This window comes from Nycticebus coucang, chromosome 7 (genome assembly GCF_027406575.1).
Source record: "Nycticebus coucang isolate mNycCou1 chromosome 7, mNycCou1.pri, whole genome shotgun sequence".
In the NCBI taxonomy this organism is placed as follows: Eukaryota; Metazoa; Chordata; class Mammalia; order Primates; family Lorisidae; genus Nycticebus; species Nycticebus coucang.
Window position 1 is genome coordinate 127,485,618 of NC_069786.1, and position 14,402 is coordinate 127,500,019.

The window sequence follows — 14,402 nt, forward strand, 5'->3', positions numbered from 1 at the left end:
ATTAGCTCATCTATTGCCTTCATATTGGAATTGACTGCATTGGATTCTTGCTTCTCCATTCTTGTGATACTTTACTAAGACGAATGTGATCCTCCTCCATCCAGATTGATACCAAAGATGTAAAGTCTCCATCTTTTTTAGTGGCTGAATTGTATTCCATGGTATACATATACCACAGCTTGTTAATCTATTCTTGGGTTTTTGGGCATTTAGGCTGCTTCCACATTTTGGCAATTGTAAATTGAGCTGCAATAAACAGTCAAATCCAAATGTCCTTATGATAAAAGGATTTTTTTTTCTTCTGGGTTTTTGCCTCATAATGGGATTGCAGAATCAAATGGGAGATCTAGTTTGAGCTCTTTGATGATTCTCCACACTTCCTTCCTAAAAGATTGGAATAGTTTTCTGTCCCACCAGCAATGTAAAAGTGTTCCCTTCTCTCCACATCCATGCCAGCATCTGCAGCTTTGAGATTTTGTGATGTGGGCTATTCTCGCTAGGGTTAGATGATATCTGAGGGTACTTTTGATTTGCATTTCTCTGATGATTAAGGACAATGAGCATTTTTTTATGTTTGCTAGCCATTCGTCTGTCTTCTTTAGAGAAAGTTCTATTCATCTCTCTTTTCCAGTGATATTTGGGATTGTTGGATCTTGTTTTATTGATTAATTTGAGTTCCCTATAGATCCTAGTTATCAAGCTTTTGTCCAATTCATAATATGCAAATACCTTCTCCCATTCTGATGGTTGTCTGTTTACTTTGGTTGTTGTCTCCTTAGCTGTACAGAAGCTTTTCAGTTTAATTAAGTCCCATTTGTTTATTTTTGTTGTTGTTGCAATTGCTGTGAAAGTCTTTTTCATAAAGTCTTTCCCCAGGCTGATATCTTCAAGGATTTTTATTGTTTCATGCCTTGGATTTAAATATTTCATCCATTTAGAATCAGTTTTTGTAAGTAGTGAGAGGTGCGGGTTCAGTTACAGTCTTTTACATGTAGTTATCCAGTTCTCCCAGCACCATTTATTGAATAGGGATTCTTTTCCCCAATGTGTTTTCTTGTTTGGTTTATCAAAGATCAGGTGGCTGTAAAGTGTTAGCTTCATCTTGTGGTTTTCTATTCAGTTTCAAATGTCAATGTGTCTATTTTTGTGCCAATAGCATGCTGTTTTGATCACTATGGCCTTGTAGAATACCCAAAAGTCTGGCAGAGTGATACCCCTTGCTTTGTTTTTATTACTAAGAATTGCCTTGGGTATAAGGGGTTTCTTCTGATTCCAAACAAAATGAAGAATTATTTTTTCCAAATCTTGAAAGTATGATGATGGTATTTTAATAGGGGTTGCACTGAATCTGCAGATTACTTTGGGTAGTATAGACATTTTGACAATATTGATTCTTCCCAGCCATGAGCATGGTATGTTCTTCCATTTGTTAATATCTTCAGCTATCTCTTTTTTTAGGGTTCATAATTGTCTTTGTAGAGGTCCTTCATCTCTTTTGTTAGGTATATTCCTAGGTGTTTCAGGTTTTTTTCAATCTACTGTGAAGGGAATTGTGTCCCTGATTAGCTTCTCATCTTGTCTGTTATTGGCATATACAGAGGCTACTGACATTGATTTTATATCCTGAGACATTGCAGTATTTTTTGAACACTTCAAGAAGTCTTGGGGGTTCTCTAAATATAAGATCATATCATCAGCAAAGAAAGAGAATTTGACATCCTCTGCCCCCATTTGGATGCCCTTTATTTCCTTCTCTTGCCTGATTGTATTGGCTAGAACCCCCAGCACTATGTTGAATAGTAGTAGTGAGGACAACCTTGTCTGGTTCCAGTTCTAAGTGGAAAACCTTTCAGTTTTACTCCAGTCAATATGATATTAGCTATGGGTTTTTTGTAGATGGCTTCATTCAGATTCAGAAATGTGCCACCTATGCCTATATTCTTAAGTGTTCTAATTATGAAAGGATGCTGTGGCTCAGTGCCCTTTTCTCAGTGGTTAGGGCAATGGCCACATGCACCAGGGCTGGTGGATTCAAGCCTGGCCCAGGCCTACAACAACGACAACTAAAAAAAAAAAAAATCAGGCATTGTGGTGGGCACCTGTAGTCCCAGATACTTGGGAGGCTGAGGCAAGAGAATCACTTAAACCCAAGAGTTTGAGGTTGCTATGAGCGCTGACACCACAGCACTCTACTGAGGGTGACAAAGTGAGACTCTCTCAAAACAACAAAAAAAAAAAAAATATATATATATATATATATATATATATGCTGAATTTCATCAAATGCTTTTTCTGCATCTATTGAGAGGAACATATGGTCTTTGTTTTTGCTTCTGTTGATATGGTGAATTACATTTATGGACTTGAATATGTTAAACCAGCCTTGCATCCCTGGGATGAAACCTACTTGATTGTGATGAATGATTTTTTTTTTTTATGTGTAGCTGTAGTCTATTGGCTAGGATTTTAAATTTTTGCATGTATATTCATTAGTGAAATGGTCTGAAATTCTCTTTTTAGTTGGTTCTTTTCCTAGTTTTGGTATTGGGGTGATGTTTGCTTCATAGAATGTGTTGTGGAAGATTCCTTCTTTCTCAATTTTTTGGAATAATTTCTCCAGTATGAGTATAAGCTCTTCTTTGAAGGTTTGATAGACTCCTGGTGTGAAGCCATCTGGACCAGGGCATTTTTTTCGTTGCAAGATTTTTAATTGTTTCTTCTATCTCAGTTCTTGAAATTGGTCTGTTCAAGAGATCTATTTCTTCTTGATTAACTCTAGGGAAAAGATGTGATTCCAGATATTGATCCATTTCCTCCACATTGTCAAATTTCTGGGCATAGAGTTTGTTTTACTACTCAGAGATGATCTATTGTATCTCTGTGGTATCTGTTGTTATTTCCCCTTTATCATTTCTGATTGAGGTTATTGGAGATTTTACTTTCCTTTTTCTACTTAGTCTGACCAAAGGTTTATCAATTTTATTTCTTTTTTCGAAAAACTAATATTTTATTTTATCAATTTTCTGAATGATTCTTTTGTTTTCAATTTCATTGATGTCTGATTTAATTTTGGTTATTTTTTTTCTTCTGCTGGGTTTGAGAGTAGATTGTCCTTCTTTCTTCAGTTCCATAAGATGGTTCATGAGTTTGTTGATGAGCTCTCTGTTTTTTGAATGTAGGCATCTAATGTGATAAATTTCCCTCTTACGACTGCTTTTGCTGTATCCCACAGGTTTGGATAACTTGTGTCTTCATTGTTGTTATGTTTGAAGAATTTAACGATTTCCTCTTTTATCTCTTCCTGAACCCAAGTATCATTTGTAATAAGGTTGTATAATTTCCAAGTCTTTGTGTGGGGATGAATGGTTTTTGGAGTTTATTCCCACCTTTATTACCTAGTGGTCTGAAAAGATACAAAGTATAATTTCTATTCTTTAAATTTTGCTGAGGTTTGATTTGTATCCTAGGACGTGGTCGATTTTGGAGTATGTATCATAGGCTGATGAGAAAAATATATATTCTTTAGCTTTGGAAAGGTGTGTTCTGTAAATGTCTATTAATACTTTTTATTCTAGGGTCACATTTAAGTTCTTTGTATCTTTGTTTAGTTTCTGTTTAGAGGATCTGTGCAGTTCTGTCAGAGGAGTGTTAAAGTCCCTGACTGTTATGGTGTTATGGGATATCATATTACTCAGACCCATCAAGGTCTGTGTCATAAATCTAGGAGCATTTAAGTCAGGTGCATAAATATTTAAAACTGAGGTGTCTTCTTGTTGTATTGTTCATTTGACCAGTATAAAGTGTCCATCTTCACCTTTCTTTTGTTGTCTTAAATCCACTTACATCTGAAAATAAGATTGCAACCCCTCCTTTCTTCTGATTTCTATTTGCTTGAAATACTGTTTTCCATCCCTTAACCTTGACTCTTAATTTGTCCTTCAAGGCTAGTTTTGCCTCCTCAAGACAGCATATGGATAGCTTACACTTTTTTATCCAATGAGCTAGCCTGTGCCTGTTTGGTGGGGAATTCAGTCATTGACATTTATTGAGAGAATTGATAAGTGTGGTGGAGTTCTTTTCGACTTATTTTGTGAAAGTACGTTGTGTAGTTTTATCCTTTGTGCCATTGTGGAAGTTAAGTTTTGACCTTTAGTTTTGGGGTATTTACTTTGCTAGTGAATTTCCTCAGTGCTTGGATATCCACAAAAGATTTTATTTCTCCATCAATTTTAAGCTTAGTTTAGCAAGATACAGAATTCTGGGCTGAAAATTTTTTTGTTTAAGAAGGTTTAAGGTGAATGACCATGCTCTTCTGACTTGGAGGCTTTCAGTTGAACAGTCGGCTATCATCCTAATAGCTCTGCCTCTGTAAGTCAGTTGGTGCTTACTCCTGGCTGCTTGAAGAATTTTTTCTGTCATCTTAACTTTGGACAGGTTCATTACAATGTGTCTTGGAAAGGCTCTGTTTGAGATGAGATGACATTGGGTTCAATATCCATCTGGGAGGAGTGTGTCAGGGTCTTTAGTAAAACTTGGGTTGTTTTCATTTATGATATTCTCCAGTAGTGTTTCCATTCCTTTGGGATCATCTTTTTCCCCTTCAGGAATGCCTATTGTTCATACCTAAGAATGCATCATACAGTCACATAGTTCTCTAAGCACCCGTTCTGCCTGTTAACTCAAAACTTTATCCTCTAGCTCTGAGGTTCTTTCTTCTCCATGGTCTCTAACCTATTTTTTATACTTTCTACTGCATCTTTACATTCCCTGATTGTCTCCTTCATTTCCTTAGGCTACACCATATCCTTTCTATATGCTACATATCTCTTGTCCAATATTGCCCTGACCTGCGGGGAATACAGTGGGGACCTGGGGAACAAAAGGAGTCAGTCGAATGAGGGGACAAGAGACATGAAAGAATGAGAGCAAGTCAAGAGTCTGATCAAGCTCCGACGAGTTTATTTTTCAGCTGGACTTATAAGCATTCAAATGAGGAAGTAACTAAGGGCTATTCCTAGCAGGGCAGGGGAGGGCTAGTTTCTGGAAAATTACTAGGAGAAGGTCCCTAAGGCGGGGGGTGCATTTCTGAGGAGTTACACAAGTGGAAAGTATCGTTGCTGTTATGGTTAAATTCCTGAGAATAGTTTGCTCGTAAAACCGCAAATCAAGCAAGCTAGCATGGGGCATTTTTGTGAAGTGTTTTGGCTCCCGGCATCTCCTCCCTTTTAGTTTTTAAATTTGTTGGGGTCTGTCAGTTGTCGGCGTGGAGGAGAGGGCATTAACCTTTTGGGGGGTAGTATTGACCTGATTCCTCCGGCGGGCATAATGACCGCATGATAAGTTTGAGTGTCTTTTGGGGAGGAGAGGAGAAATTTTTACAATGCTAACCTCTATGCAAATCAGGTATGCTTCCAAGGGACTCAGAGAGGCTGTTTATGCCTTCCCTTTGCAGTGTCTTTATTGCACCCCGTAAAAAGGTACCCAGGTTGTACTCACATAGGATGGTGAGTCAACATGCATAGCTCTGAGTGCTTACGCGGTTCCCGGAGGAATATCTTCATTGTTAGGTTCAGCAAGGCCCCGGTCTGCAAGGTCGAGTCTATGATAATGAACTTGAATGGGTTTTGATGCGAGGGAGTCAATCTGTGATTTGATAAAATTCATGATTTTGTTAAGAATAATGGGTCCAAGGGTGATTATTAATAGCAAGCTAATAAGGGGACCTGCAAGGGGCATGAGTAAGGAGTACATGGAGGATTCCCACCACTCATTTGCCTCAGAAGAAAATTTTTCTTTTTGTAAATCTAAGCTAAGCTTATGGAGTTTGTTAATCTGTGTTTCTACTATGCCTGATTCATTAACAAAATAACAACATTCCTCTTGTATAAATAGACATGTTCCTCCTTTTTTGGTGGTGAGGAGGTCTAAGGCTCGTCTATTTTGTAGGGTTACTTGGGGAAGGGGGTGCAAGTTGTCTAAGCAAGGCGTTTTCTTGGTTTTGAATCTGGGTATGAAGGGTGGTTTGGATTTGTATGAGGGAGCGCCATATGAATAGCTTGCTGGAAGGCCAGGAGCTGTATGAGGTAGGGTACATGGCACCTTTGACAGGGGATGTCCATCTATTGTCCCATGGATCTTGAATGATAAGGGTGTAGTGGTCTTGGAAGTAAAAAAGCTTATGGGGGCTATTGTAAGGAAGTGAACTAAGGGAATAACTTGAATCAGGATATTGGGTTGGGTGAATATTGCAGTAGTAATAGGGACAGCCTACATTTTGCATGTACCAGTAATCTTTACAATTGCAATCGGTTTGATCATACAAAAAACATAGATGTGGGCGGGGATGCCATGCTTGGATTTTAAAGTCAGTAAAATTAAGAAAAATGGTAGAACTGCATCCAGAAGGCGGGCAGTCGGCAGTGGCTAGGAGGTGGCCGAAACCTTTTTCATCAGTCATGTTTTTGGTTAAATAGAAGGGCCAAGTGAAGGGCTTGGTGACCGCTGGAACAGGTTGGCCCAGTGCCGGGAGGTAGAAGATCAGGAGATAAGGCAGCATCATGGATGGAAATCCGTGGTTCTGGAAGGGAAAGGAGAAAGATAATCTCAGGGAGGTTCTTCTTCCTGGATTTTAGATTTGTTATCAATTTGTTTTACTAATCTTTCAGGCAGCCATCTGGCTGCATTTTCTTTGGTATCAAATAGGCATATGGATCCTCGGCCCCAGATAAGAACTGGGTCTGGGCCATTCCATTTCGAGGTGAGTGGATCCTTCCATAGGACTGTGGCATAATTGTTATTTGTTTCTGGGTGCCAAAGGCGGTCAGCGGCAGACTTGCCCTGGGCATCCATATTTAAAAAATTAAGGACAAATAGGGCATGATGAAGAATGTTTCTTGGGGATCCCTTCGTGGGGTATAATTCTCCCTTTTTTAATTTGTGAAAGGTATTTCTAAAGGTTTGATGAGCACATTCAACGATGCCCTGTCCCTGAGAGTTATAAGGTATGCCAGTAATATGTTTAATTTGCATTTGGTGGCAAAACTCTTGAAAGTTTTTCTGGTATATCCAGGGCCGTTGTCAGTTTTGATGATTTTAGGTTTGCCCATGACCGAGAGACAATTAAGGACATGGGTGATAACGTTTTTGGAGGCTTCTCCAGTATGGAGGGTAGCAAATATAAATCCACTGAAGGTGTCTATAGTTACATACAAGTACTTGAGATTGCCAAATTCAGGGATGTGTGTAATATCCATTTGCCATATATCATTAGGAATTAGACCTCTGGGATTAATACCTATATGAGGGGAAGGTAGTAGGGTGACACAGGCTGGGCATTGTTTAACTATTTGTCGTGCTTGTTCCCAGGTAATTTTAAAAGCTAGCCGTAGGGTTTGGGCGTTTAAATGATGTAGGGCATGGCATCGCTGGGCTTCTGCAATAGGGTCTACAGAAATAGGGAAGGTGAGGCGTGTGGCCGCATCAGCACAAACGTTTCCTTTGGTGAGAGGTCCGGGGAGATCAGAATGGGTGCGAAGCTGTTCAAGATAAAAGGGGTAATTTCTGCAGTTGATTAATTTTTGGAGGTGAATAAAAAGGGGGATGGCGTTGGTGGAGGGTTTAATATAGGGAATTGTCTCAAGGAGAGGAACTGAATGAGCAATGTAAGCGCTATCAGTATATAAATTAAAAGGATGATTAGTTAAGGTTAAGAAGACTTGAATTACTGCATAAAGTTCTACAAGTTGTGCTGATTAAAAAGGAGATTGGACAGTGGTGGTTTGTCCGTCTATGGCGTAAGCAGCAAGACCGTTAGAGGAGCCGTCGGTAAATATGAGGCATGCCTCAGGAAGTGGTTCAGGGGAAGTTATTATTGGAAAAATGAAAGGGCGAATTTTGCTGAATTGGAGTAATTTGTCGGCAGGGTAATGATTGTCAATTGCACTGGAAAAAGATAAACAGGTAATTGGCCACTCATCTGTGGTTTGTAAGAGCCAGTTTAGCTGGTCTTTTGTATAGGGTAATATTAACCTGTCAGGATCCTTGCCAAAGAACTGATGACTTTGTTCACGTCCTAAACAGACAAGGCTGGCAACTAAGGTAGCATAAGGGACGAGAACCATGGAAGGGGAAGCAAGAAGGTGGGTCCATAAGAGAGGACCATGTTGCCAAAATACTCCAGTAGGGGTATGAGGTGTAGCACAGATAATGAATGAGAAGGGTTTGTCATAAGAGATAAAAGTGACTCCTTGGTTCTGGATGGCCACCTCGACAGTTTTTAGGGCCGTTATCGCTGCAGGGGTTAAGGAGCGGGGGAAGTAGGGGTCAGGATCACCTTTAAGAATGTCGAAGAGGGGCTTGAGGTCTCCAGCGGTAAGTTTGAGATAGGTTCTAATCCAATTAATATCGCCTAAAAGTTTTTGAAAATCATTTAAGGTTTTTAAATGGCTGGTTCTTAATTGGAGTTTTTGTGTGGTGATTTTTTGATGGTGGAGCTCAAATCCTAAATAAAAATAGGGGTCTTTTAATTGAATTTTATCTGGGGCAATTTGGAGCCCTCGGTCTATTAATTTCTGAGAGAGTTGCTGACTACATAGGAGTACTTGGGAAGCATCTGCTCCTGCTAAAAGGATGTCTTCCATGTAGTGAATTATATAGATAGTAGGCCATAATGTTCAAAAAGGGTCAATAATTTGGGCTATAAACTTTTGGCACAGTGTTGGGCTGTTAGCCATGCCTTGAGGTAGAACTTTCCAATGGAAGCGAGGCATGGGTCCTTTGAAATTAGTTACTGGTAAGCTAAATGCAAAGCGTGCCTTGTCTTCGGGATGTAAGGGAATGGTAAAGAAGCAATCTTTGAGGTCAATTATAATCTTATAAAATCCAGCGGGGATAGCCACGGGAGTAGGCAGACCTGGTTATAAAGCCCCCATGGAAAGCATTGTTTTATTTATTTCTCTTAAATCTTGCAGTAGTCTCCATTTGCCGGATTTCTTTTTTATGACAAAAATAGGAGTATTCCAAGGGGAAGTAGTAGGTTCAATATGGCCGGCAGCAAGCTGTTCCTGTACTAACATTGCTGCCGCAGTTAATTTTTCTGTAGTTAACGGCATTGATCGACCCACACCCGTTCATTGGATTTCCAAGTAATCTTATCAGCATGGGGTACAGGAAGGTCAATAGCCGTCAAGGTAAATTTTCTATGCCTAGTCCAGCGCGGATAAGATTTGTGGTTATTTGAATGGGCTCTTTTATTCCTTGGGAATATTTCCCTAATACCTGACCAGCGCGAAACCCTTGTTTTAACATTTGGTGGGTGATGGTTTCTTTCAGACTGCACATAATTAGTCTTAGCTGGGCAAGGATGTCTCTGCCCCAGAGATTGACTGGGAGGCCAGGCACAACATAAGGTTGGACAGTACCAGTGTTGCCTTCCTCGTCTGTCCATTTGAGGATTTCAGCACTCTGTTGGGGGTTGGAGGTTTGGCCAATACCCCAGAGATGGGTTAGGGAAGTAGTGAGGGGCCAGGAAGGGGGCCAGTATTTACTGGTGATTACTGTGGCGTCTGCTCCTGTGTCAAGTAATCCTTCAAAAGTTCTGCCGTTTAATTGTAGCTTAAGGAGGGGTTTTTCTTGTGTGATTTGTCTGACCCAATAGGTGTCAGAGGAACCAAGGTTATGAGTACCCAGGGTTTTTAGAGAATAAGGATGGTTGGAGGGTAAGAGGGGAAGTAATATTAGCTGAGCTATTCTTTGGCCTGGGTGAATGGTTATAGGGCCAAGGGAGGCGGAAGCAAGTATTTTAATTTCTCCAGCGTAATCATTATCAATGATGCCGGGGGGAATAGTAAGGCCTTGTAGGGTGGTACTGGCACGGCCAAGAAGAAGTCCGAAAGTGTTGGGGGGCAAGGGGCCATAAACCCGAGTAGGGAGGATTTGGATGCCCATTTCAGGTGTTAGTATTGCGCTGGTAGAGGAACAGAGGTCCAGTCCTGCGCTGCCGGCAGTTGCTCGGGAGAGGGAGAGGAGGCTTGGACTTGAGGGGGCGGGTTTTGGGGGACAAACCTGATAGCCCCAGGGGTTTGTTCCCATTTGGGGGCCAGGGGCTGGCCCCGTAGGAAGTTTCCCTGCTTCTGAGGTAAGGGATTGCCTTGGACATCTGTTTTCAAATGGCATTCGGACGCCCAGTGTTTGCCTCGCTTGCATCGTGGACAAAGTGAGGGGGGTATGGGTCGTTCAGCCCTAGGGGCCATGCAGTCTCTAGAAAAGTGTCCTGGTTGTTTACAATTAAAACAAGTTTTGGGGTTGTTTCCCTGAGCGAATTCTTTAAGGGCGGCCCCAATAGCGAGTCCCATGGAGTGAGCGGTGCCGATACCTGCACAAAGTTTAATATAATCAGAAATGGTCTTGCTGCTGCGGTGAGGCTGTATGGCGGCTTGACATGCAGGGTTTGCATTTTCAAATGTGAGATGTTTAATGAACTCGCTTTCATTTTCGTGCTGGCCGACAAGTCTCTCAGCCGCATCGGTAAGGTGGCTGATGAAATTACTATAAGGCTCGTTAGGGCCCTGTCGAATGTTGGCCAAGGAGGTAGTTGCCAATCCCTTGGGAGGGAGTTTTCTCCATGCTTTGAGGGCAGCATTCTGTATTTGGGCCAGGAGACCGGGGGAAAATTTAGCTTGTATAATGTTAGTATCATAGGGACTACGTCCCATGAGTTTATCCCTAGTCCATTTCTTGGAGGTCTTATTTTCAAGATTACAGGCTGCTGTTTCTTTGCAGTTATCAGCATATTCGGTTCTCCAGAGGACATAATCGCCTTCAGGCAGGGTGGCACGGGTTATAAAGAACCAGTCATTTGGGGTGAGCCACCGCTCACTCAGAGATTCAACTATAGATATAGTGAAAGGGGCTGTGGGGCCATAGAGGGACACAGCAGTTTTTAATTCTTTAACATGCTTGAAATTGAAGCGGCGATACTGCTTATCAGCAGTTTCAGTTTTTTCAGCATCTGAGTCGGAGGCCTCGTGGTCATTTTCCGAGGCATCATCTGCCGAGGGGTGGTCGTCCCTGTCGGAGGGAGGTTTTGGTCCTGATTTGGAAGGGGGGTCCCCTTTAATTTTAGTTACAGGAAAGGCGTGCAGCGCCTTTAAAGGTTTTTCTTTTAAGCTATGTTTATGGAACGTTGGGGTGAGGGGGGTGGTTTTTTAGTTCTAATTCTAAAGCATGTAACTCTTGGATGAGTTTTAAATATTCCTTTCTTGTTTGGAGTAAGTCCTTAAGGGAGGAGACCTCTTGACATAATTTGCATTTGACATTTTCAATTGGAGTGTCTACGCCTAAAATCGGAGCACAAAATGGAGGGGCAGAAGCATAGGGAGGGGGATGATTTCGGACAGAGGGGAAGGGAGGCCAGTCAGAATTGTGATACTTAGTGGCCTCCTCTTCCCGGGTGGTCGTTTCTTCAGGGGAGAGGGAGTCGGGAGGGGGCTCCTCGAGGGAGGGGTATAGGGAGTTAACAGGAGGTTTGGGAGGTTCAGGATTGGGGGGAGTGTCAGGCTCAGGCATAGGAACAGAAACAGAAGGGCAGGCTGAGAGTGGTCTAGAGTGTTCTTTAGGCGCCTTCTCCCCTTCTTTAACAACCTCTTGGATATCAGGCCATTGGTTGTAAGTTTTTAAAATATCATAGATCAAATTCCAGTAGGAAAATGCCTGAATGGGGATTTTTTCAGGGCCGAATGTTCTATAATAATCTTTTAGGCAATCACCGACTCTAGTCCATCTCAGAACATCAATAGTGCCTTCTTGGGGGAATCAAGGACAGATATCACCAATAAAAACAAAAAAATTATAGAGATCTTTTTTCTTTACCCGAGTTCCTCGTGTCTTGAGGGATTCCTTGAGTCCCTGAATAAACAAGTCATGTTTACTTAACATTTGTCCCATAAATTCGTTGCTTTCTCTTACCTTGACGGATCAGACTCGCAGGTGGGCAATTCTGCAGCGATCGCAGTGCGGATTTTCACTCACGTCCTTCTTGTGGCACGGCGATCACAGTGCAGATTTTCACTCACAACCTTCAGGTTGCAGCAATCCAATGATAAGGGTACCCTTACTGGCAGCAACGTTCGATGAGACCCCCATACCCTTGCCCTACGTTTGGGCGCCAATTGCCCCGACCCATGGGGAATTCAACGGGGACCTGGGGAACAAAAGGGGTCAGTTGAATGAGGGGACAAGAGACACGAAAGAATGAGAGCAAGTCAAGAGTCTGCTCAAGCTCCAACGAGTTTATTTTTCAGCTGGACTTATAAGCATTCAAACGAGGAAGTATCTAAGGGCTATTCCTAGCAGGGCGGGGGAGGGCTAGTTTCTGGAAAATTACTAGGAGAAGGTCCCTAAGGCGGGGGGTGCATTTCTGAGGAGTTACGCAAGCGGAAAGTACTGTTGCTGTTATGGTTGAATTCCTGAGAATAGTTTGCTAGAATAGTTTGCAAATCAAGCAAGCTAGCAAGGAGCATTTTTGTGAAGTGTTTTGGCTCCCGGCACAATATTTCAACAAGATTCTGTCTTTACATTTTCTCATCCATTTCTTTATTGTCTTTGTCATTTATATTTTAAATTCCCTTTCTGTCAAGTCCATTAATTCTTAATGGGTGGAGTTTTCTGCAGTACCTGCCTCATTCTACCTTGGGTGAATTCCTGTTTGGGTTTCTCATGTTGTCTGAATTTTTCTGTTGGCTCATGTAATCATTCTTCTTGTTCACCTGCTTGTTCTCCTTTTACCTTCTCGCTGCCTCCTATATTTCAAACATGAGTCCTTGCTCTTGATGACAGTATGTTGCAATATGTTGCCAGGACACCAGGTGGCCCTGTGGGGTTGTTTTGGAAACAAAGAGCATAGCCAGCAATGCTCTGTAGTCCTTATTCCAAACTTAGTTGCCTTTGGTGATCATCTGATTGTTTCCACAGCATTTAGACCCTGCTGGTTTGGGAGCTTAAAGCTCCCAAGAATCCTTCAGGGGCAGATCTCACTGCGCCCCCTGGCTCCAGTTCCTGTGGAATGTAGGAGTCCCTCAGCCTGTTCCAAGAGTGGAGTTCTGATCCTGACAGGCAGACTTAAGATGGTCATGCTTTAGGCCCCTGCTAAGACTTTCTCATGACAATGGTAGCTAAGACCTTCCCACAATGGCAGCCCCCTAACCCCTGAGACCTTCTCAGTGCGGCTACCTTGCCAGGCACCAAACTGATGGCAAATTCACTCCAACCATCATTCAAATCTACTTGCTGTATAGTGTTCAAGTCTGCCCACTCTTCCAAGCTTTCCACTCAATGCACAGCTTCCCCCAACAACTGAAAGCTCTGGAAAGGCTTCCTCCCATCCTGGACCTCTGTGTGGGGGCAGCTGATCTCAGCCTGTTGCAATCATTTGCCTTATTCATAAGATTTCCACCACTCTGAGTCATATGCTATATCCAGCTCACCACCTCCTCATTGTGCTCCCTGAGCCATGACTCTGGGTAGGGTCCCTGTGCCAGGCATTGCTGGGTTCTCTCTTTTGCCCCAGTCATTCTAGGAAAGTTCAGCTGAATTATCCTTCTGGTCCACCATCTTAATCTGTCCCAATGCAGGTTTTTCTTAAGTTGAAATTGTATATAAACTGTAACAGATACATTTATCTGTTACTGGTAATATGCCCCAATTGCACTTATAAGTTGAATATCAGTCAGATGTTTGTAACATGGGAACTTCTTGTAATCACCCCCATTAATGAGTGTGAGTTGTATGTAAGTTGGGTATTTGTAATGCCAGTACTGCCTGTAACTACAAAATCCACCAAGAACAAGAGAACTGTGATTATTACATGACTTTCTGCTCATGTCTCATCTGTCATTCTATGTGTGTGGTGGGTGGCTGGGGAGAGGAGGGCAAAATAAAGGAGAAAATTCAAGATGGGATGATAAAGAACATGATTTGGGCCATGAGGGGCTTTAGACATGGTGAAAGACATGACAAAAAGTAGGATTTGGATGTTTGGGGCTGGAATAAAGACCAGAGAGTCTAGTCTCAAAGTCTATGGGCATACATAGTAAGCATGGTCATGGGAGTGGCTGTGGTCATTCAGGAGAGATAAATGAGCAGAGGATGGAAGACAGAGCCTCGAGGAATCCCCACATTCTAAGTGAGGGAACTGAAAAGAACACGGCAGGGTGTTAAGAGGAAATCCAAGAGGGTGGGGTGTCATGGATCATGAGGAACATTCCTGGAAGGCAGGAGGGGGGCCTGGGAAATGATGGTCCCTGTCACTTCCCTCCCACATCATTACCCACCAGGTTCCCAATCAGCCATCCCACGGCCAGACCCAGGTTCATGCATCACTGGTACTTAGATTTTCCTGGGAGGAT

The 14,402-nt window shown here is 42.2% G+C and overlaps 1 protein-coding gene across 1 annotated transcript in view; it reads left to right on the top strand.

The window, feature by feature from the left end:
- Positions 1–14,402, top strand: part of LOC128590352 (nuclear body protein SP140-like protein) — a 134,482-nt gene that overhangs the window by 105,594 nt on the left and 14,486 nt on the right. The window lies entirely within an intron of this gene.